The sequence below is a fragment of the Tachypleus tridentatus genome, chromosome 1 (genome assembly GCF_004210375.1).
Source record: "Tachypleus tridentatus isolate NWPU-2018 chromosome 1, ASM421037v1, whole genome shotgun sequence".
Lineage (NCBI taxonomy): Eukaryota > Metazoa > Arthropoda > Merostomata > Xiphosura > Limulidae > Tachypleus > Tachypleus tridentatus.
In genome coordinates, this window is record NC_134825.1 from 54519443 (window position 1) to 54545730 (window position 26288).

A 26288-nucleotide genomic window follows, 5' to 3' on the forward strand; every position below is an offset into this window, starting at 1 on the left:
AAGAAAAATTAGTTTTTTTTTGCTATTGCCGATCATTACGACAACATCTATACTACTGTTGATTTCTGTTTTAACATCGAACACTTCTAAAGAAGCTGAAAAGCGAAACATTCGGTCTCCAATTAAATAAAAAAATTATGTTCTAAGATTGTTTGTTACTGTAATTTATATGTGTTTCACTAATTTATGGGCCAAACATAATCTACTGATTATCGTGATTATTTAGGGATTTACTTGTTTGTTGTAATATTTTGGAAGAAAACTGTAAATATATATATACGTGTGTGAAATTGTTTAAAATCATTCAACGTAATGATGCACATAAATACATAATTTTGGATATTAAAGATACCGGTATCCTAGTTTGTAAGCATATATATATATATGGATATTAAAGATACCGACAGATATTCAATTTCTTGCATATATTTATTCTACAAGCTTACATTGCGACAGACTTGCTTTTGGGGATGCATGTTGAATAGTTAAATTTACACATATGTTAGAGAAGGAAACAGTAATACGCAATTGTACACAGCCGCAAATTTAGAAGGTGGTTCCTTCCTACTCATATTAAAAGATAAGACACGTTAAAAGCGGTTGTTTGTAACTTCATATTTATCATAAGACATCTGATGAATTTCTTTATAAATTCTACTAAAATTTCGTTTACTAAGTGTTTGATAATAAAAAGGAAAATCAGTCACAATTTCCCGAATCTTCGGAAAGCTAAGAACGATTTACACATCGAAACATTGTACAACGTTTAATGTTGAAGATGGATAAAATTGTTTGTATATCAATTTTTGTATTATAAATCCCATCAAAACTGATATAGGTTTGGTTTGGTTTTTGGAATTTCGCACAAAGCTACTCGAGGGCTATCTGTGCTAGCCGTCCCTAATTTAGCAGTGTAAGACTAGAGGGAAGGCAGCTAGTCATCACCACCCACCGCCAACTCTTGGGCTACTCTTTTACCAACGAATAGTGGGATTGACCGTCACATTATAACGCCCCACGGCTGGGAGGGCGAACTGATACAGAATAAAAAAATACGGCTGATATTAAAACTTATTTGTTTCTTCACTGTTTTCTAGTAGTATTACAGACAAAACACACAATAATCTTGATATAGGTAAAATCCCTTCCAAATGAAAAAATAACTAATTAAACATAATTTCTCGAGAGAGCTAACAGCTGAATACAAACAGTTTCATTTATTCTTTACCAAAAATAAAATTTATGTTTCAACTGAAATGTGTCCGGTAGTTCATATTGTTTAGTTTCTTGTTATTAGTAATTAATGTTTGGCAGTTAAACCGTAACGTTCATATCAGATACGAGTATGAATTTTGTTTCTTTTAATTAAAGAAATTATACAAATAAATACAAATTATACCAGGTATACAAATACTGCAATAAAGATTTAACTTGTGAAAATTATAGCAAAACGTCAACTGTTTTTTTCAATAGCCAGTTGTGTACTATTTCTCTATAACTTTACCCTTGAGTTAAGTATAATTATACTGTAAACACATGTCACTAGTTTTATTTCTCACTGGTAATTTTCTTCAAAGAAAGCGATCTGGCTATTATTAATATGAAAAAGCAGCAATGTTGTCCGAGAGGTGAATGTGACCTCGTGGGTTTAAATGAAGATTTACCGCCCAATTATCTTTTCTGGGTAAAGTAATCAGGTCTACCCTCAACAAACTTCCGCCATCATTAGGAGTAGTTAAAGTATTCATAAGTTCTCCTAACCAACTTGACTCATGAGGCTTATCTTTCTAGCCCACAGCTTCGAAGGTCTCTTATAAAAAGTAAATTTTGCTTTCATTATTATAAGGTCTTCTTGTTAACGATGTGTAGAGTTAGAAACGTAACCAAAGATTAAATGTATTATGTAGGTATAACCTAGGAAACTTATACAGGTAGGTTAAAAACAATTACAATGAAAAATACTTGGTTCTATGTTTTATTGCTTTAGATAGATAGAGATATAAAAAAAAGGTTATTAGTATCATTATTCATGACAGTGGTTCATAATAGGGATCGTTCATTTGTTCTTTAATGTTGTTTAATATTGTAACATTAACCTAGAGCAAACCTGTCTGTGAATATTGTAATAAAATCTGGACAACATTACTAAATACATAATTCAGCATTGTGCAGAGTTGTTTTAAATTTTATTTGACCATCTAGTAACTAGCAGCAGCTGTATAACCGTTAGCATACGATTGTTTTGATGTAGTCTTTGGTTTATATGGAGCCTCATAATCCACTACGCGCATACATATATAGCTTGGCGCAGACCGTAGATGTAATTAAATGTTTATATGTCAGGCATGACACATGTACAATGGCGATTATTAACTTGTTGTTAACGCGTACCATTTGTTTACTGATAAAACCATAGTATTGTTTTTTACCATTGCATGATCGATTTCGGCCATGTTACACAAACGTCTAAAATTTTATACAAACATCTAGGCTATTTACTGTGACAGAAATCTTTAATCTTTATATTTTAAAAGAGAACTCCAGGCTCAGTTTCGAGCATAGGATCAACAGTCACAGTGAAAGCTAATGGTAAGTGATTGCGAATTTTATAGATACTGCAGATAGAATAGCCATCCTTGGAGCTGACTATTAAAATCATGTAAGAAGGAGATGGTGAATATGGTGGCGATTCTGGGTGGTGAAAATGAGGAAGACATTTTGTACATACATATTCTATTTAAAAAATATTTAGTTTCAGATAAAGTGTGCAACAGCGACAGTCCACCAGAGTTTACGGTCGTTACAGTGGAAGAGGTTCGTAGAAGCGTTACAAACCAAACTCCATCAAAAATGGAAGGGTTAAAGGTAGGTTAACACAATCAATTCATAATTGTTAATTAACTAGTTGTCGATCTTGTAAACTGCGCAAAATGTTACTCTAAGAAGAAATGTGGCCAACTGCAGCAAAACTGTGATCAGCCAGCAGAGGAAAATATAACAGCTATGAGAAATGTTTTAAATGTTTATTTGTATACATATACTATTATATCATGACACATTATCTTATATTTGCATTGAATAAATATGCATGTGTCTATACAACTCGAAGAATTCATATGGCTATATATATATATATGTGTGTGTGTGTGTTGTGTATATGTGTAGACACTAGTTAATACCATTGCATGTACTTACATGTATAAAACTCGTACTGTTACAAACTCTAGTCCATGCACCACTCTACTTCAGTTCAGTATTCCTTCCAATCCAGTGTTTACAGACACCACATATAATTACAAGGTATAAATATACTAGTTTTATACATTACAAACATATTCACAGCACGTGGTATGTTGGTTACATTACATCATATCAGGTGCAATAGCCATCAATCTGCATGAAGCCAATCCAAAGGTTGACATCGTTTTCAGAGAAAGCATCATTTACCAACTATGTATTTCATTAAACTAAATTGTTTAAAATAGGACAATATTGCTATTACACAGGTTTATGTACGTTTAAAACAAAAACCGAAAAGACAAGATTATTAAAAATTGTTAATTTAAAAAGGGAAAATAGTGATCTATAAAACTTACAGAAACAAGATAGGTAGATTAAACTTGAAAATGCAATCGTAGAAAAAGTAAGCAAATAAGCTTAAAATTTGAGACAGTGTTGAAATAATTTCCTCAAGCTACAAATCATTATTTCGACTCTTCTAAATATTACAGCTTTTAGACATGGAATCAAACCAGGGATTTGTAGTTTGAGGAAGCAATGCCAACACTACGTCTCAAACCTTAAGCTTATTTGTTTACTTTTTTGCAATTGCATTTTCACTTTAGGCTACCTATCATGTTTTATTATTTTTTGAATACCTCTATATCGTCTTTTTATTTTAATAATTTTAACGATCTTTTCTTGATATTAGACAGTATTTGTGTATTAATTGTGGGTCACCTTAATTTATTTTAGCGTTTAGCAAAGCTGTATTTTCTACATTTAATTTTTTGCTTTTCATACATTTCTTTCTGGACTCGATTGGGCGTAGCCTAGTGTTAAACGTGTTAAATCTCTGCATCATTGCAGTAAAATATTTCTCCGCCTTTTGAGACAGTAGGTGCATCAATAGGTGGCTGGTCAAATTCCGCTATTCGATTAGAGTTGTCCAAGGACTAACAGTGAGTGTTTTTGACTAGTTAGTTACCTTCCATCAGGTAGCGCTTGCATAGCTTTGTTTCAATGTTCAATCTACTGCATAAAAATATCTTTCATCTCAATATTTATGTTAAAGATTATCTGCTTTTCATACTTGGTTCTCAACAAAGAAGAAAAAAAAAGGAAATGATATAAGTTCAGTAAACTAACTTCCACTGTAGAACTTGAAGTTGCCTATCGCTTCCACATAAACTTATTTTAGATTACTTCTTACCCTAACTGCTTCAGTGGTTGTTTTGTAGTGCACAAAATTACTTTTATACAATAGTCACGATACTTAACGCCAGGGCAACAATCCAACTTTCACGTGGAAGTGATTTTAAAAAAATGACGTACTATATTCGCATGGCTTATTATCTTAAATTTATTCTGCGACAATAAAATATTTATTATTTGGGAAGATATTTCTCAAAACAAATAATATTAACTTAATTTTCTAAACCTGGATTATGCTGCGCCTTTATTTGAGTGAATATATAGAACATACAAAGTTGAGAGAACATTGCGACGCACCTATATACACACAGAATACCTCAACTTTCCTGTCTTTTATCTTACTTATTACTCACTTACTATTGTGACCTGACTTGATTAACATAGTACTAGTTATTGTGCTGAGTATGATTCATATCCCCCCTGTGGTACAGTGGTATGTCTGAGCACTTACACATTAAAAATCCTGTTTCGATACTCGTGGTGGGCAGAGCACATGTGGCCCATTGCGTATCGTTGTGCTTAACCACAAATAATGATTCTTTGTATACCTATAATATAAACCAACCTTACTCCACTACTGTTACTATGGTTATTGTTACATTAAATTCTTGAATTTTTCACGCTATTTTATAAAATAATATTAAATTAGTAAAAATAAATGGCATTTTCATTAATTTTACACTGATCACTTCAATGACACAAAATATAAACAATTCCATTTAAACATAACAGAGTAAGTGGCACAAGATGAAGACACGTGTTTATTGTTTAATTTTGTTTAATGTTTTCCTTCCTCTTCTTGGAATTGTAGATGGTTTCAACTTTACCCATCTTCCGCACCGAACCAGGTTAAACACTACACAATATATGTTTTAATTCAAAGCGTATTTTACTTGAATTTGATATAAAGCAGTGAATATAAATTTTGGAACTTAAAATTACTGATGTGAAATATATCCATGATCATGAAATTCCACATTTAAAATTCCTCTAAGACAAAAACTATAAATGTATCATACACGAAAGTTTAGTTGAAAATAATGATCTATGTTATACTGAAACAAAAACAGGTAATTGGAACGAATTTGAAAGTTAATGGTGTGTGTGGTATGAATATTATATAGTATTTCAGAGTTGTTTAACAGGGAACCTGGTGATACTTGCATCAAGTTAAAATAAAATATATTGTTAAAAATAAACATAGAAGAAAAATATAATCTATTTAAACTACAAAAAGAGCGATTCTAGTCACAAGAAAATGTGGAATAAAATATTCAAGTAATTTCATAAGATGTAGTCACACTGGACCGGTTTCTTGTTTCCTATATCCAATGACATAAACTCCGAAAAACAAAGGTTTAAAAGTATGTTATGTTAATATGATAACTGTAAACCTCCAACATATCAATATGTATGTTTTAAAAGAGACCAAAAATATGTCTTCTCGCAACGCTACCAAATCAATAAAGCAACCCAGACTTACACGAGATGTCTGATCTTCATCATTGGTGGCATTTCCGTACATGGAGATCAGCCTTCGCTGAGAAAGCTTGTGATGTATTTTGCACACGTCAGGATATGCGCATGCGTTGCTGGCCCCTCATTTTGAGTATATCAGTAAAGCTTGTACAGAAAGTGCTTGTTATTTATTGTCTAGTAACTCAGAAAAGGGTTGTTGTTGTTTAACATTTGTTAGTCACGAATATGTCTTATAGCTTGCAATATAAATCACCTATGCCTGAAAAACCTGGTATTACTTATTCTTTCCAGTACAATTTTTTTTATCTAATCAACTATATTTTCAAAAGCAGAATATTGCATAAATTAATCATAATTTTGTTTCATCACTGGAACCCTCACCACTCTTAATATTTATTGAAACTGGTAAATAATATGCCTCTTTAACCTCTAAGATCATATTTTGATACGCGCATGTTATATTAGTTAATTGTAGTGGCTTACATTAGGTTGAATGAAAGAGCTTTTGTAGAAAACATAATTAAATTTTCAGAGAATAAACAATAGCATTATTTATTTACATACAATGACATAAGATTGTTCATAAAACTATCTGTAAAACTAATAATACAAACAATATTTCAAAATTTGCATGCATTCCACGATGCTACATTTTTGTTTAACTCAATTTTCTTTCTTATGGTGTATATACAAAGAATGATTATCAAGAAATCTCCATATTTAAAATGATCATATCTTTAAAACCACTTGCTCTAGTAGAGTAATATTTTACTAAAGACACCTTGAGAACAATAGGCCTTATTTTTGTAAGACTAGACATAGTACAGGTTGGTTCAAAACAATAGTCTGGTGTATACCTTAATTACCTTTCTTTCGCAAACCAATCATTCCCTTATTTCTCTACTTGTCTCTATATTAATAATACAAGATCGGTAATTTGTATATAATGCATCTCAGTGTAGAGAATTTTGCCATGCACAATGAACGCCATCTAAAAGAAATCATGCTTGCAGTAACTCCATTTAAAGATACAATGAACACCGTCTTAAACAATTAATGCTTGTAAGAATTCCATTTAAAGATACAATGAACACCGTCTAAAACAAATCATGCTTGTAGTAAGTCCATTTTGAGATACAATGAACACTGTATAAAAGAAATAATGCTTGTAGTAACTCAATTTAAAGATACAATGAATACCGTCTAAAACAAATCATGTTTGTAGTAACTTCATTTTAAGATAGTCGTGATCTGCTGACGTAGAACGATGTAAAATATCTTGAATACCTTGAGACACTTAGCACTATACCCAGACATTGCTAAATAAGACGTATGAATCTCCAATATTCTTCTGGCGAAATCTGTTCCCCTTAAGACCAGCAGAGTTTTTAAGATATAATAATTTTAAACACGTGATTTCCTTTATAATTCGGTGTGTGTGTATATAAAATCGTTTCTACGGCACTTGATTATTAATTAAGTTTGCATTAGATTTTATTACACTTGAGATCTTTCGCAAATCCAACTTATATCTGACAATTACAATGATAATGATGGTAAGGTGTTAAAACTAACTGATAGTGTTTATCAGGTTCGAGTAAGACAGGAAAGAAAGTGAAGAAAACGATATATTGACACATGATTTGTGTGCATGTGAAATGTGATCTGTTTAAAAAGTAGACGTTATCAAAGGCCAACGTTTAGAATCTATTCAAGACAGCGCCACAGAAAGCGTATTCAACTTGCACTTAAACCTGTTCACAATTTGAAAACACCCTCTACGTGGCTCCATTTATTCAATGTTTTTATAAGCAAATAACACAGGCATTCCATTATTATCGTTAAAAAAGGAAAACATGGTCATTTTTAATGAACTTTGACAACATATGTCGAGTAAACTAAAGACAACTAATGCCTACAGTTTACTCTACTAGACGTATAGGTGTTTTGGAACTGTTGTATTGTACTCAGAAATCATATATTTGATATGCAAGTCTGAGAAATTAGTAGTTTAGTAATTACTTTCAGAAAATAATTTACAGATTCCCAAATGTAAGTGTGAACACACATTTTTCACTTTTTCCACACTGTTACTTTCAGTAAGAGAACAAAACACTGATAAAAACTATGGAATTATTTATTCATTATCAGTGATTCATTATCGAGAAACCCACTTGTTGAGAAATTTATATGCAAAAACGGCTCGTTTGGGTTGAGAAAATATTTTACATAGAAGAGCGAACAACGTTTCGACCTTCTTCGGTCATCGATGACTTGAAAAACGAGCCGTTTTTGCATGTATATTTATTCATTAGTTTTTTAAAACTAATTTCAATGATTAATTACTTTCCTAATACTTTAAAACTAACTAAAAATTTCACTGTATATTATAATTTTAAAACTGAAAATTTCAAAAACCGTTTACGCAAAGCTAACGTATTAATTTTTGTTGTTGAATTTTAGTCATAAAGTAAACTAGAGAATAAAATCTGGTTATTTTTATTCACTTTAATTTTGCAGATAACAAAAACAATTTTTTTTTCTATAGAAACCTTTCGTGAAATACAATACTTTCAATATATATGTATGTCCAAAAAGCATTAATACTTTTATAAGTTAGGTTCTTTTTTTCCAAAATGAAATGTTAAAAATTGTTTGTTTGTTTTGGAATTTCGCGCAAAGCTACACGAGGGCTATCTGCGCTAGCCGTCCCTAATTTAGCAGTGTAAAACCAGCGCAAAGACAGCTAGTTATCGCTACCCACCTCTAACTTTTAGGTTACTCTTTTACCAACGAATAGTGGGATTGACGATCACATTACAACGCCTCCACGGCCGAAAGATATAATGAGAATTCAAACCCGCAACCCTCAGCTTATGAGTCGAGCGCCTTAACCACTTGGCCATGCCGACTGTAAAAATTCCCTAAATATTTGTGTTATATGCTACTCGACACATTAATGTACGCAACAAACGTTTAAACTTATGTTTTGTATTCACATTTCACAAACATTTTCCAGCAACAAAGTGATGTATAACATTTTGGTGTGTTATTATCTCAAATGCTCTATGAAATATTGTTTTAAATTTTCTTGAAAAAACTGCTGTATTTTTTAAAAACGTAAAATATGTCACCTTCTCGAAGTATAAGGTTTAATTTTCAATCGTAAATTATTTAAATCAGTAAACAGATTTTACCATATACGTGTTTTGTTTTTACAAGAGAAACAGAGATCCAGATCACACACTCATCTTTTCATTATTGGAGCATGCCTCCATCTCAACAGGAGTAATATATTTTTCAATACAAGCTATACACTATTTATGGCCCCCCGCTACTACAGCAGTATGTCTCCGGATTTACAACGCTAAAATCAGGGGTTCGATTCCCCTCTGTGGGCTGAGCAGATAGCCTGATGTGGCTTTGCTATAAGAAACACACACACACACTATTTATGAGTAGCTCTAAGATACAACGGGATACCAAGACAGTCTAATTTCGTGTTCATAACCATAGGGCGTTATCTTGCAGATCAAATAGCAACAATCCTCCATTCCCTCCACTTCTGTGCCAAAGTTAACGCCCCTCGCTACAATTAGTTGAATATGAGAGAAAACAATTAATATATTTACGTAGGAATAGAATACAGATAGAGAACGTTACAATGAACAATTAGCTCTTTCCTGTAATTCAGATAGTACATATGATAAATAATTTACTAAAAAAAATCACACCAGCGAAAACCTTCATTTTACATTTTATAATAACATATTTACATATGTATGAATATGAATAGTAAACTTCACTATTGTCTTTTTGTGTTTCTTTATGAAATATCCCTGGGTGTTCATTTTCCGTCTGGTTTTAATTTTGTTTTTATGTTTAGAAGCTGCTGAATTATTCTTGCATCAAAATCATATATTATAACTATTTATCCCTTTTTCATTCTAATTTTAGTATGATACTATTTTTTTTAAGTTAATAATATCCTTAAGAAACTTTTATCCAAATCTCTTGTCTGCACAAATTATAAACTTGTGGTTATCGGCCCGTTGTCGCAAAAATATTTTTCGCTCTTTATGCCATGGATGCAATATGATAGTGACAGTAAAATCCCATAATATGGTCACATAAGAGTAGCCCAAGAGTTAGTGGTGAGTGTTGTTAAGCAGTTAGCTTTCTTTCCCCGGGCCTGGCATGGCCAAGCGCGTAAGGCGTGCGACTCGTAATCTGAGGGTCGCGGGTTCGCGCCCGCGTCGCGCCAAACATGCTCGCCCTCCCAGCCGTAGGGGCGTATAATGTGACTGTCAATCCCACTATTCGTTAGTAAAAGAGTAGCCCAAGAGTTGGCGGTGGGTGGTGATGACTAGCTGCCTTCCCTCTAGTCTTACACTGCTAAATTAGGGACGGCTAGCACAGATAGCCCTCGAGTAGCTTTGTGCGAAATTCAAAAACAAACAAACAAATTCTTTCCCCTATTGTATGACCACAAAGTATAAAAAAAGGGATACGCAGATATCCCTCTACATGCATGGATAAGGCTAGCATTAAATAGATTAAGATAATATTGTGATAAAATTTACGTTAATCTGCAATTACACTTACGACAAAGTGTCATACGCTTGAATAAACGACTTTCAAATAATAAATCAGTTCAGTATTATTTCATACACACGCGTCTTACTATGTAAGTAGTCAATTAAAACTCTAACTAGGGTATGTGGTCTTGCTATTTTCTTTATTAACTTGTCCCTACTTTTGTCTCTATAGCTTATCATTTATGCTTCTACTACTAACTGTTTGTCATCGACTGCAGCTTTAACAATAAATTTACATTTTTTACTCTTTTGTTCCGACAGAACTTCCGTTCACTTTACAAACAATGGCAAAGGTTTTACTTAATGTAAAAAACAAACAAAAATGTCTCCATGTAAGGCACTGAATTTTTTATGTTTATAAAGTAAAAGCTGCAGGTTTAATTCGTTGAAGCAAATTACGTTCACAAAACAAAAAGACACGATGATAATATTACCTCCATAATTTCTTCCACAGGATGAGTCCCGATGAGTTTGTTGAAATCCCAGGTCCAGTTATCTGCAGTAGACAGATAGATAGCTCTCTGTATAACTTCGCATTAAAACTACAAAAACTAGTCAAATATCATTTATAAACCTTATTTCCTAACAGTTCGGTATGTTTTACCCCCTTCCCTTAAGTGGACACTTAAGTTCGTACTTTTTATAATGTTATCACGACGACGTTGTTTCACTATCCATATTTACTCTGCTGGTGTGATAAGAATGTTGTTTGCTAGTACAATATATCAGGGGCCCGACATAGCCAGATGGTTAAGGATCTCGATTCGTAATCTGAGGGTCGCGGGTTCGAATCCCCGTCCCACCAAACATGCTCGCCCATTCAGCTGTGGGGCAGATATAAAGTGACAGTCAATCCCACTATTCGTTTTTAAAAGAGTAGCCCAAGAGTTGGCAGTTGGTGGTGATGACTAGCTGTCTTCCCTCTAGTCTTACACTGCTAAATTAGGGACGGCTAGCGCAGATAGCCCTTTGCGCGAAATTCAAACCAATATATCAGTACTTCAAACGAGACGTGAAATTTGCTATGAAAACAGAATTGATATAATCAACTTGTCTTAATGTATAGCAAACTATATCAAAATGATTTGGTTGAACAAGTAAAATGTAAACCAATCCCTCCTATTAGTGACAAACAATGTTTTCCCTTCCTTCTCTAACTACCAAATCTGTGAGTTTCTGTAAGCTGAAAGAACGTGACGTCTAACCTAACTATTCTTAGTATAACTCCGCAACAAGCGAAGAATACAAAAGGTAGACCGAGTTCATGCTTTTTCTCGTTTATGTTCTTTGGTGATAGGAAAAATATATGACGATGCTCATATGAGTAATTTAGGATAAATCAATGACATTAGTGTTACGCATTCCACAAATGCCTAAATGGATGTATGTTACTCTAAATGATCAAAACATAGGTTAAACACCATATACGTAAACACTTATTTCCTAAACACATGCGATATAATTTCATATCTAGTGCACAATCAACAAGTATTGCTACTACCTACCCCATACTGTATACTAGACGCCACTACAGATAAAACCTCTCCTTGTTATCTGACCTGTTAAACGTTTCTGATTAAACTGAAGTTGGATATTTAGAGTTATATTTCAAATCAGATGTAACTTCTCTTCAGTTTATTCGCTACCTGTTGAGAGTGTAGGGGAAGTGTTATCAGTGTTCCTATTCTAGAACTTTAAAGCGAAATGTCGCCGTTTCTGTCAGAGAAAGAAAGATATATGTTTTATATACAACAATTGCACTATGTACTTGTTTTAATAGACTTACAAGTAAAATCTGGTTGTTTCTGTAAGTGAAAGTAAGTCAGACAGAAACACATGTTATCTGTTTTCTCATTTCCACTTCCTCTTTTTGAAAAAACAAATTGTAATAGGTTTAAATATCGCACAACAAACATGCATATTTAAAAGGTCCAATTACCTTGTGTGTATTGTCACTTTACTCGTACCAGAAAAACCCCTTCATATTCACCATAGAGAAAGTGGTGTTTTTAATATTGGATTTCTTCAGGTGTACGTAAGTTTCATGAGCTGACAATCATGCTTAATCTGAGGAGCAGTTAGTAGTGGAAAATTAGAGAAATTTGTGAAAAAAAGGTTTAGTGAATAGTGGTCATCTATGTCCCATTTTTTCTACAATACGTAAATAATAGGTAACTCAAATATGCTCTTCTATGTACAGATATGTCATTAACATATGTAATATTGTTTAACACTGTTAAATGATCATATATACATATCATTATTGGTGAATCTCTTTAATTTTATGTTTCTGATAATGTAGATTTATACTTTACATTGTTATTACTCCAGTGAATATAAACTTATATGCATGGGAACCTAGACCACTAAAATGGCTTAAATATGTATTCATCGTACTCGAACGTCATTACGCATTTACATGTCTAGCATTTTATGTCATAACAATCATTAAAACACATTCTGTTTAGTGTGTTGTTGTTTATTTCTCTAAACATTTTCCAAGCGAAACTTTAATAAACGTAAGAATGCGGTTCATGTACAAAAACATAATTTCACAATGGATAACAATACAACATTTATTGATGTTATTTTTATTAAAAAAAAACATTAACTGAGCAACTGAATCTGAATTACACAGTGTGATTGTAGTGTGCGATGTTAACTAACCTTTTAAAAACAGAACCTTTCACTATGTCAACATTTATGTATAGATTCGATAAGATAATGTTACAATTATTATTTTAAAATCCAGTTGTGTATATTAACAGTTTCTTTTGGGCCAGAGAGCCAAAAATTTGATATAAAATAATAAAATGACAAACCTGAGTAACGTAATTCAGTACACCCGGCGAGGATGGCACCTAAGTCTAACTACAGGTTCAATACTAATATGTAATTTGTGAGCAATTAAAAACAATTAGCCACAGAACTTGTTATGAAAAAAAAAACCTTTTTATGTATTGCAAAGAATTAAGACTATCAAAGAATTTCTGTACAATTTCATTGTTCTTAGTGTTGTCTAAATGACAAACTTTAAGCGTTAGTAATTCTATAATTATAGTTGAAGAATCGCCATTTTTTTGTCCTAGACACTTATCACAGTGCTTTTGTCATGATTTTGGTGAAGAAGTCTAACATACAAAATTATGAAAATCTTTTGATTACTTAAAATATACATTAAAAACAATTGGTCACTGTTATATCTTCTGTTATGATCGCATGTCATTTAAATATCGTATTCCATCCCACTTTTTGTTTCTAGTTGAATAGAATAAGGCTCAACCATAACCTACCTACACGACTACTCGGTGAGTTTCCTTTCCTGACGTCATCATCAGCAAGATGGAAGTAAGCACAAATAAAAGCTGTGTTTACGTTTCCTTTCAGTATTGCTTAAAGTAAGTTGCAAACTGTATTCATATGCGTGAGCACCAATCATCTTTTCTCATTTCCACTTCCTTTTTTTGGAAAAAAAAAAATTGTAATAGGTTTAAAAGTTTTGAGACCATCAGGTCTTCACATTCCCACCTTATCAGCCGACAGCTTCGATAAACCAGCTACGTAACATGATGTTGTTAATATATATATATATCCTAGGTTTCTCATGGTCTCTTCCTCTAGAAACTACAATAAAAGACCTACACGTCTTGTACACTACGACCTCTAACCGAAGGACCAGTAGTCCAAACTAGTTTTTCTAAGGCACCTCTTCCATTTTTCTGTATGCTATTCTACAGAAAGCAGACGGTCTTTCATTGTAAAATTCATTTTAAATTTCAAGTTCGGTTCACAGTCGGCTAACTTTGTTATACAATCTAACGTGGGTATCACTTAATCATGAAGAGAATATGATTCATGTTTTGTTTTTTTTCTCTAAATTCAATCAAATCCAGTTTCCACAAAAATTCTACATAACAAACAGATTTATAGGGGGGGAATCCATCGTAAAGTGTATCAGCACACAATACCCGCGTTATACTGTTGGCTTCAAGGTAAGTCTTGTTACCCTTGTATGCGTCTTAAATTCACACACACGTATCAACAGCTAAATTTGCTTCAACTCTTTGACGCCAGAGACGCTGAACGAGTATGCCGCACGTGAACTTGGCTAAGCCAACGAAAGCTGCTGGGGTCGTGGGAAGAAAGTTGGCAACAGTAAGGCCTGGCAAACTTCATGGTTGTTACAAAGATGTCACCAATTCCTAAACAACGAGTAGTAATTGGTATTTTCAACTAGAAATTTCTCACCTACTTTTTAAAAATATTCTGCACAAGGTATTTCATTAGTTTTCTTTGTTATTGTTTTTACGTGTGTTTGGAATGTGTCTAAGAAAGCAACTTGTCCATCCTTATCAATTTGATAAATATTTTTAGGTTTGAAATTTTAAAAGTTTAGACTAATTCAGACAACGTGGCTCAGTTGTCTCGTATTTATCTAAGAACCAAATCACGAACCACAAATTATAAGCCTCAAGTTAACATAATGTTACGCTTCCTATAAATATATGTCTCTGACAAGGCTGCAAAATAAGTAGATGTTATGCCTTACTGTAAGTGCATGCTTTCCTAAATTTTAACTTTCTAGTTTGTCTGGTTATTACCCAGGTTCTGAACTTCTGACTTACTGTGTTGTCAGGTTTTCTCTAAGTGTGATCCAAGGGTATACATATTTATATAAATGTGTTACAGATTTTACCTGCTTGTGTAGCTGTTTAAGGCCCTGAATATATTTCTGTGCCCCTATGTTTAATTCATTGTTCAAAGTTTCACTTGTTTGAGTAACTGTGTTCTAATATTCTTCATGTCAGTCTGTCTGTGCTCTAGGTTTTACATATTCGTATAACACGATTCAGGTTATACACCTAATTATAGCGATGTTCTAGTACCGTTCAAACTTATCGAAATTATCTGTGCTCCAGGCTACAGATACTTAACGACAATGACTCAGGTTATACATTCAATTATAGCGATCTTCCAGTACCGTTCAAATTTATCTTAATTATTTTAATTGTTTGTTTTGTTTTTTTAAATTTCGCGCAAAGCTACTCGAGGGCTATCTGCGCTAGCCGTCCCTAATTTAGCAGTGTAAGACTAGAGGGAAGGCAGCTAGTCATCACCACCCACCGCCAACTCTTGGGCTACTCTTTTACCAACGAATAGTGGGATTGATCGTCACATTATAATGCCCCCACAGCTGAAAATGCGAGCATGTTTAGTGCGACTGAGGATTCAAACCCGCGACCCTCAGATTACGAGTCGCACGCATTAACCCACCTGGCCATGCCGGGCCTAATTATTTTAATAAAGTTTAATTGTTATTAGTTGTAAACATTATGATTGTTCAACAATAAAGTAAAAGATAACATTTCATTTGTACTTTAATCGTAAAAACCTCAAGTTATAAAATGTTTAGGTAAAAAATACATGTTAGTAAAAAAACAACGAAATAAGATAATATCAAAAGTTTTAAACGCCGATACGATAGAAATTATAATAATGACCGTTAAGATTTGTGGTGATTGAACATTGCGTTCTGTCTGGGCAATTAACTGATCCTTGATGACGAGAAACCCACTTGAAATAAAAAATGTATCTCAGAACGACTAGTATGGGTATCAACATTTTTACAGATAAGCAGAAAACAACGTTTCGAGCTTCCTAGGTCATCTTTCGGTTAACCTGTATGACGCTGTAATGTGTAAAATTAACAAGATGTACCTGAATAGTTCTTCAGCAGAAAAGGTAGTCTACAACAAGAAAACCTGTTAGGTAAACATTATTTGAAATAAGGTGGTCTACAACAAAAAAAAACTGTTAGGTAAAGTTTATTTTAAATAAGGTGGTCTACAACAAAAAAAACCTGTTAGGTAAAGTTTATTTTAAATAAGGTGGTCTACAACAAAAAAAACCTGTTAGGTAAAGTTTATTTTAAATAAGGTGGTCTACAACAACAAAAAAACTGTTAGGTAAAGTTTATTTTAAATAAGGTGGTCTACAACAAAAAAAAAACCTGTTAGGTAAAGTTTATTTTAAATAAGGTGGTCTACAACAAAAAAAAACCTGTTAGGTAAAGTTTATTTTAAATAAGGTGGTCTACAACAAAAAAAAACCTGTTAGGTAAAGTTTATTTTAAATAAGGTGGTCTACAACAAGAAAACCTGTTAGGTAAAGTTTATTTTAAATAAGGTGGTCTGCAACAAGTAAGCCTGTAAAGTAAACATTATTTTAAATAAGGTGGTCTACAACAAGTAAGCCTGTAAAGTAAACATTATTTTAAATAAGGTGGTCTACAACAAGTAAGCCTGTAAAGTAAACATTATTTTAAATAAAGTGGTCTGCAACAAGTAAGCCTGTAAAGTAAACATTATTTTAAATAAGGTGGTCTACAACAAGTAAGCCTGTAAAGTAAACATTATTTTAAATAAGGTGGTCTACAACAAGTAAGCCTGTAAAGTAAACATTATTTTAAATAAAGTGGTCTGCAACAAGTAAACCTGTTAAGTAAACATTATTTTAAATAAGGTGGTCTACAACAAGTAAGCCTGTAAAGTAAACATTATTTTAAATAAGGTGGTCTACAATAAGTAAACCTGTTAAGTAAACATTATTTTAAATAAGGTGGTCTGCAACAAGTAAACCTGTTAAGTAAACATTATTTTAAATAAGGTGGTCTGCAACAAGTAAACCTGTTAAGTAAACATTATTTTAAATAAGGTGGTCTGCAACAAGTAAACCTGTTAAGTAAACATTATTTTAAATAAGGTGGTCTGCAACAAGTAAACCTGTTAGGTAAACATTATTTTAAATAATGTGGTCTACAAGTAAACTAGTTAGATAAACATTATTTTAAATGAGGTGGTCTACAACGAATAAACCAGTTAGGTAAACATTATTTTAAATATGCTAATAGATATGAAACAGCATTTGATTTGTTACAACATTTCTTGTTAGGCTAGAACTCGGTTTCAGCTGACATTATGCATCACTTCATCACCCACTGAGTACTTCATGGGAGATTGCTTGTTCTAACTTTGTTTAATGGATAATTGAGGAGATCGAATAAATTACGAACAAGTACAGTACATTACATTACCTCTAATCCTTGTGATTCTTAAAAAGGGGTAAAAGTAAATTAATTCGAACATAACAAATGGAAACATGTAAAAGGCTGACTTAATAGACACTACTGTGAACGTTAAAAGTTTGTTTGATGTTGTACGTCTTTATATGCTGCATGAAAACAGATATATTATTTATTATACACTAATAACTAAAAATAATTAAATTGAATGATAAGTTATTTTTAAGGAAAGATTTATTTCTAAGTAATTCGAACTATAACAAGTTTATTGATATTTCAAACAAAATAAAGGATTAAGTGCAATAAAGTATATTAAATAAACCAAGGATAACCAGCTTATACAGTTTTTAATATAATTTATTTTGGTTTTCATAAATGGAAAAACCGATTTACAATTTGAACAATTTATTGAGCACACGATACCACAATGTTTATATACTGTAGTTAAGCCTTTCATTCTTTTTATTTTTGTAACAGTCAAAAAAATTTTGTAAATTTTTTAGAGTTACGTTTCTTTTAAGGTTTCACTTTACTTTATGAATAAAAATATTTAAAAATATATTTACAGATAATTACTTATGACATGGTTATTGTAAACAATAAAAGTAATGTAAGACTTCTTTTCGCGTGTCAAAGGTTATGGCTTAGACGCCGAAAGCTAGCGAAGCAAAAAAAAAACCCAAAAGCCTAAAATGTGTGATAAAAATAATGTTACTTGCAAAAGTTTTTTTTTCTTGTTCCTCCCTCCCCATTCCTCTTAATTTTTCCATTAGGGTTAACACAATTTATCATGAATTTTAGTTCTGTTGGTTTCTTTTGTATTGTTGTGTGAAATTGAAAAAAAAAAAAAAGAGTGACTTTAAGGAAAAGCTAGCTGTTCAATAAGTGTTAATTGTTAAAACTAATTTTAATATTTTTAATTTAAGTGGTTCAGTCTTTGAAGAGTCTAGAACAGATAATGGAGTAGTTCAATTTCACTATAAGTGCATATCAAGGTACTCTGATGATAAAGTGTATCGTGTTTCATTTGAAGATTTAAAATCTTTATACCAATTTGTTAATCAATCAAAAGTAGAGTACTTAACTATGCATTACTTACGTGTGTAAATTTGATATGAAGCATTGTTCATATTCTATTATCTTCACATATGTTTAAATAACTATAGTATGTTTATAAGTTGATAGATATGTTTAATCATTATATTTTAAACTTTGTAAGTGCATTTTTGAGTTTTTAATTAGGAGAGTACCTTTATGGTTTGTTTTCAATTTCGTGCAAATCTACACTAGAGCTACCGCGCCAGCCGTCCCTAATTTAGTAATGTAAGACTAGAAGGAAGGCAGCTAGTCATCACCACCCACCACCAACTCATGGGCTACTCTTTCACCAACAAATAGTAGGATTGACCGTCACACTATAACGCCCCCACGGCTCAAAGGACGAGCATGTTTGATATGACAGGGATTCAAACCCGTTACCCTCAGATTACGAGTCGAGTGCCTTAACCACCTAGCCTTTATAAATATGTGGTTTATTTATTTAGTTATATAACTGAATAACGCCACGTTGTGTTAAAAGTTAACTTTACAAGTTTTGTTTTCCAACTACTGAAGGTTATATAACAAACAACAACGAGTTGTGATATAAGTTACACGTTTAGATTTGCAACTGCTGAATGCTACATAACTAAATAGCACCCAGTTAGCTCCAAATTATGTATTCATTAAATCTGTTTCTTCTAAAGATCATAAAAACAATTCTAAGTAAAAATAATATTTATATACTATTATTTTATATTTACCGAACACACCTGTATAACTGGAATAAAATAACAACATTCAACACAGTCAGAAGTTAATTGTAAAAGTATAATAGTTACAAACTCAACTTACGTGCTAAGTAAGACAATTACAAAAATGTTTTTAATACAAAACAAAGGAATTAAAAAATATCGCAATAAAAAAAATTCAAACAAACATTCTAGCACGTGTATTTCATGAGTCACAATCATATTTGTTTGTATGTTTCTTAGAAGCACGAGTTATGTGAGTATTAACTGTGTCTATTAAGAAAATGTCTTTCTGGTTAATCTTACACGCTTCTTAGAAGTACGAATAGTTTTATTATTAACTATTTGTATAAAGAAAGTGTCACTTTCCATGAAAATGTGTATATTTCCCAGAAGTGTAAGTAGTATGAAAATTAATTGTTTATGAAAAAAAAAGTCTTTCTGTTTAACTTTGAACAAAAATGTTTCTTTTTACTCTTATGATACACTAGAAATCTCATTACAGCCAAAACTTGATCTATTTTACAAAGAGGAAATTCATATCCAAAGATATTTCTCGAAAAATTGGGCCAATTAAACTGTGCTGTCGATGTAGAAAACAAAAAGTGTAGTAAAGATGGAAGAACCTAAAACTACTGTCCTTTTATTTGTGTTTTTGAAAAAGACCTTCATGACATCTATTTAGTTTCTAAGGACGAAATGCGTGTCGTATGCTAGAAACTGTTTACGAAGAGTGTGTGTTTTCTTATAACAAAGCCACATCGGGCTGAGTTCACCGAGGGAAAACGAACCCCCAATTTTAGCCTTGTAAATCAATAGACGTACCGCCGTACCAGCGGGTGACATCTAAGAAGATAAACTATTTATGTATATTAATTAAACCTTAACACCCTTAATGAATTACAATGATAATCTCAGGTTGAAACGTGTATAAAAATATATTATTATAATAGGCACCATTAATGAATTACAATGACAATTTCAGGTTTATACGTGTATAAAAAGATATTTATATAATACGCACCATTAATGAATTACAAGGATAACCTTATATAGAAACTTATACAAACGAGTATTTATATATCAACTACATAATGACACTGCTAATGGATTATAGAGATAACCTTATGTTTAAACGTCGACAATAATAAGATTTGTAAAACGTTACAGACAAGGCGACATAACATCAAAGCATGGTTAAATTGAATAGAACCATACATTAAAGCAGCTGAAAGAACTTAACGCTGTATTTACCTAAGATCTAGGTGTGTATTTTGTGCAGAATACAATGTGCAAACAAAGCATTTGAAATGATATTTAGTTGAATATATTACTGATAGTGCCTTGAAATATCAATATGTTTCTTATATCTATTCTAAGATATGAAATTAGTAGCTAATTGAGTAGGTGAAAAGAGTTTTGGATCAAGTGCAGGAATAAAAAATACTTATTACGTCGTTAAGTGATTCAAAATTATGATCGATAAATAAGCCTCCAGACGTACAATGTAAATCTGTTATAACAACAGACGAGTCTTTCCACAGTAGTTATATTCTTTAGTTAGGCTTAATTATTATTCAGTAAATTATTCCATAATCGGTGTTTCTGATTGAATGAGTAAAATCACGTGGCGACTAAAATACAAACTCCTCTATAATGTTGGCGACAGCAAAAATGTTACACTAATTATAGATCAATTTAGAATTGATTAAGCCTTGCATTAATGGCAGTTGCCTCTAGGCTTATAAACTAGTTTGACGATTAGCATCAAACGTCCAGCTGGTTCTGGACAACAAAACAAATTTTAACTTTAGAGCTTTGTTGCTTTCTAAAAAGCGATTCCTACTTCAGCTCGCAAAATCATATCAACATGAACTGGGTTCTTTAAAATTTTAGGTGGCATTTTTAACAGTGATTTTTACAGTACACACACACACACATATATATATATATATATATGGTTTTCGTTGCCTAAAGTGTAATATACTTTATGTAAATAACTGAGCAAAGTCTAAACTCTCCGAATCCTTAAATTTACTTTTGAGCATGTAGTACAAGTAATTTTAAATACATTTTGTCCAAGCGACTGCTAAACATTGACTTATTTGATAAGAAATTATCAGTGAAAGAAGTTTAATATTTTTTGTGTTAAAAAGTAGCTAAAAAGCCGGGTATTTCCTTCATTTTTGGACTGCAATATGAATTTAGTCTCAACATTAGCTACGATATCAGCGGTCATTGTTAACAATTAAAATCGTGTGAGGATTTCATTTTTAACTTTGGAATTTTAACTTGAAAATGAAAAGTTCTGCAAGTTCACGTTTTCGTGCGTCTACTGAATATTATCATCTTAAAACAACTATTTGCGTTTTGATATTTTTGGCTATCGAACGTATCTTGAAATGGTGTTTCAGCTAACACTGTTACTAAATTATCACCTGAGTACCATAAGATTAAAACTCACAGCAGTATTATAAAAATAACTGTTCGCTATACTTTCTTGTTGGACATAGAAACCGGGTATTGATACCTGTAGTAGACAGAGCATAGAAAGCCCATTGTGTGGTTTTGAACTTAGTTGCAAATAAACAAACATATTGAATAGTTTTAAAGATGCTTGTCGACCCACGCCTGCCTTAGAACCTAATAACCTCACACGCTGGGTGTTTCACATCCTGTGAGGTTTGCCTAAGGTTCAGCGGGTCAACTCCCTAAATACAAAAGTTAGGGTGTCCAGTAAAATCATTCAAAGTTTGTTATACATATTCAACAACGAATGAAGCTAGGGCGTTAAAGGTGTTCACACCTGTGTGTTTCTGAGAAAATTTCAGTTATCATAACATTGTTTTTTTATTGTGGCATAAAAGTAAATAACGAAACTTGAACCTTATACATACCTGACAAAACTATGCAGATATTTGTTTATTTTTTTATTTAGTTGGTTCTCACTAAAAGTCCAAAAAACATATGAAAAGCACCCCAAACCCTTCTAGTTTTAAACCATTTCGTGTTTTCTTTTTTAAAATTTTTTGTCAAGACCATACTTTTATGTATTATGAATTGTGTCCTAGAATAGCCAAAATACTTCAGATAGTTTGTTGTGAAATTTAGAGATTACACAAGAGAACAAACTTAAAAGTAACCAACAATTAGATAACAGTAAGCTGTTATTTCTAACTGAACGCTGGGTTATGAATACTTATTCTGAACGAGTGGTATAATACACAGTATCTTAATCTAACCAACTTACTATCCTTTGAGAATAGTGACTTGAGCTAATGCAGACAAAGTTATTATGCAATCAATATCCGTGTAGCGTAAGTCTAATATGTCTCTTGATGTTCAATAATTCAGCCGTTTACTAATCCTTCTGTTGATAGTTTCTATGTGTTTAAGATGGTAAAAGAAACACTTTAGTATTGCATTACAGCAACGAAAACAAAACTGGTCGGTGTGGACTGCATTATGGTGCCCTTTTAAAGCATAATGAACAATGATACATATATTGTATAACAACTTATTTCACGTTTTCATACCGATCAGTTACCAATACCATTTCTTGCTGTTGCAGTTAAAACGTTTTTGTTATGTATTTTTGTTTAATAGAGCAGGCCTATTGCTCCAGTTTGACAACTATGTAAGCTCTTCCTAATACTCAATCTTGACGACTACTGCTCAAACTTAATAACTACATAAAATATTTCTACTGTTCCAGATGGACAAACATGTGAAAAATTACCATTTCTTCAGGTGAACAACTACGTGAAGTACTTCTACTGCTCCAGTTTGATAACTATGTAAAATATTCCTACTTTCAGCATTGACAACTATGTAAAGTATGCCTACATCTACAGCTTGACAACTATGTAAAGTATGCCTACATCTACAGCTTGACAACTATGTAAAGTATGCCTACATCTACAGCTTGACAACTATGTAAAGTATGCCTACATCTACAGCTTGAAAACTATGTAAAGTATGCCTACATTTACAGCTTGACAACTATGTAAAGTATGCCTACATCTACAGCTTGACAACTATGTAAAGTATGCCTACATTTACAGCTTGACAACTAGGGAAAGTATGCCTACATTTACAGCTTGACAATTATGTAAAGTATGCCTACATTTACAGCTTGACAACTATGTAAAGTATGCCTACATTTACAGCTTGACAACTATGTAAAGTATGCCTACATCTACAGCTTGACAACTATGTAAAGTATGCCTACATTTACAGCTTGACAACTATGTAAAGTATGCCTACATTTACAGCTTGACAATTATGTAAAGTATGCCTACATTTACAGCTTGACAACTATGCAAAGTATGCCTACATCTACAGCTTGACAACTATGTAAAGTATGCCTACATCTACAGCTTGACAACTATGTAAAGTGTGCCTACATCTACAGCTTAACAACTATGTAAAGTATGCTTACATCTACAACTTGACAACTGTGTAAAGTATGCTTACATCTACAACTTGACAACTGTGTAGAGTATGTCTTTATCTTCAGCTTGATAACTGTTTAAAGTACACTTACTTTTCCATCTTGACAACTATGTAAAGTGTGCCTACATTTACAGCTTGACAACTGTGTAAAGTATGCCTACATCTACAGCAGAGAACAAAGTTTCGACCTTCTCAAGTCATCTTTCTCCATCGTTTTGTTCTCTTGACTGTTACTTTTCCATATTCATTGTGTACAACATGTCACTATCACAGTAAACCCAAACAGTGATGCCATGCTCAAGTTGCAGCTGCCACGTGACTAGATGTCCATTATGTTATCTGATGACACGTATAAACAGTTGACATTTATTCGTTGGCGATCATTTTTATGGATCATAATTTGATTTGTTTGATTCTTTCTTCGTTATTTAAAACCGAAAGCACAAACACATTTTCACCTGGATTCACAAGGTTTTTATCAACAGGACAAATTATATTCTTATGTTTCACTACTTGATGCTATCTAAATAATCATCTACCAAACTTATTTTCATCTTCAAAACGTCTGTCGTACTTTAACCACCTAGGAATTCATTTTATTCCACGAAAATTTATTAGAGTAGAGATATTCAGAAGAGAGCTAAATATGAAATATATTTCACACTAGAAGCACGAGCCTTTTCTTATAAAACTTATAAAAATAAGTTCTTATAGAACTTATAAAAATAAAAACAGTGGCTCAATGTGGTGCAGTAGCTGGCTTCATATTACACTATATTAAATATCTATACTTTTTTACGTCTGTTACAAAGTTAAGTATATAAAGCTGGCAAAATAATTGGATAAAATAAATTATTTTTTATGTAAAATATAGAGAGGTTCTTAACAGCTAGTTACTGATTTGATATTGTTTGATAACAGTTATCGGGAAAAACTTCATGTGCACACATCTACAGACACCTTTAGCTTTGAATTGTAGACTCCAATTAACTAAACGTAATAAAACCATGTGACCATGTAATGACAGAATATAAGAGAAATTTTATAGCGGGATATTTAGAAAACACACAACTCTTCAATGCAGCAAATAAAATATGTAATTTTAACAAAACAATTGATATAATATTGCTTATAAGTCACATATATTATACACTACGATATGGCTCAACTTATAAGAACTCTAACGAAGATGTTGGGCTTTGCTTAAAACATCTATAAGTTAAGAAGTTTTAGATTATACGTACAAAAATTTGACAATGCTATTTGGTAAGTTGGCACTTAAAATTTAGCTTCATGATGGTGATTTGTATTAGAAATGCAGAACTTGTTCTGAAAGTCAGTATTGCAGCTGGGTCTTTATATCCATTTATTACGTATTTATTCTAATTATCCATTATAAATAAGTAGCGATCAACTAAAGACAGGTCTTATTGTGTAAGAATGGATATAATTTCTGTCAAACAGGAAAATCACAAGCAGAGACTTGTTTATCATTCATATCAAACAACGCCCTACTCATCTTGTAATTCAAAATAATCATGTAATCTAGTGTTTATTGAAAGTCTCATATGATAGATGTAGTCATTTGAAGTTCACATAATTGTATTAATTCTGTGTGATAATCAATTTCTCTTATATTATGTAATTTGCATTAATTTTTCATTTGTGAACTGACACTTAATGTACGGCCTTTTATCAATGGTGCTTTAGTCCTACGAAGATATGCACCGTCACCCCACAAACTATATACAAGAAAGTTAATACTTGCATCCCAAATTCTCCATTAGAACCAAAACATTAAGGTTAGAAGATCAAGTCGTATGTCAGAAGGTAAAATACATCAGCATTAGAAGTAAGGTACCCATCCCAGACATCAAGTCATCTACAGTCTTGGCCAAAATGTTTGCATATTACGCAACAAATAATATCATTATTATTAAGATAGAATGCAAATACGTTTAGTTTGTCAAATTTACTAGAAAATAAAACAATTTTATCACACGCTTGTGGAAAGATTGCACGTGTAATTCAGCATTTCACCTATCACAATAAAACCTTACTAAAACCTACATGATGATAAAATATAAGATCAAATTATCATAACTAGTATATGTAACCTTTCTCGGTGCTTGGTTTGTCATCCTTGTACTCTAATAACCTCCTCACACCTAAACTGGTTTAGAGTTGCGGTTAGTAGTTTTTCCGCCTTGTTTCTGCCCAACAGTTCTCAATAGGATTACAAGTTAGAGATTTTGCTGGCCATGGCAATATTGTAACGCATTCCTGGTCGAAATAATCCTGGAACATGTGCACATTATGGGCAGTGGCATTATCATCCTGGAACATTATTTTACTGCAAAAAAATTGTCAAAGCATATGACAGAAATATCGTCTTCATATGATGTCAGTAGGAGGCACAATTGACGTTTCCCTGAAGGCCAAGAAAAACAG

At 32.3% G+C, this 26288-nt stretch overlaps 2 long non-coding RNA genes across 2 annotated transcripts in view; one reads left to right on the forward strand and one right to left on the reverse strand.

The window, feature by feature from the left end:
- Window positions 1–14602, reverse strand: part of LOC143249119 (uncharacterized) — a 48006-nt gene extending 33404 nt beyond the window's left edge. Inside the window, exons 1-2 of the long non-coding RNA XR_013027564.1 lie at window positions 13805–14602; window positions 10946–11007 (exon numbers count right to left, since the gene is read on the reverse strand). This is a non-coding gene — a long non-coding RNA (uncharacterized LOC143249119). The remainder of the gene's footprint in view (window positions 1–10945; window positions 11008–13804) is intronic.
- Window positions 1796–13890, forward strand: LOC143249132 (uncharacterized). The gene is made up of 3 exons (XR_013027577.1): window positions 1796–1931; window positions 2753–2865; window positions 13774–13890. It is a non-coding gene; the product is annotated as an uncharacterized LOC143249132 (long non-coding RNA).
- Window positions 14603–26288: the final 11686 nt, after the last annotated feature.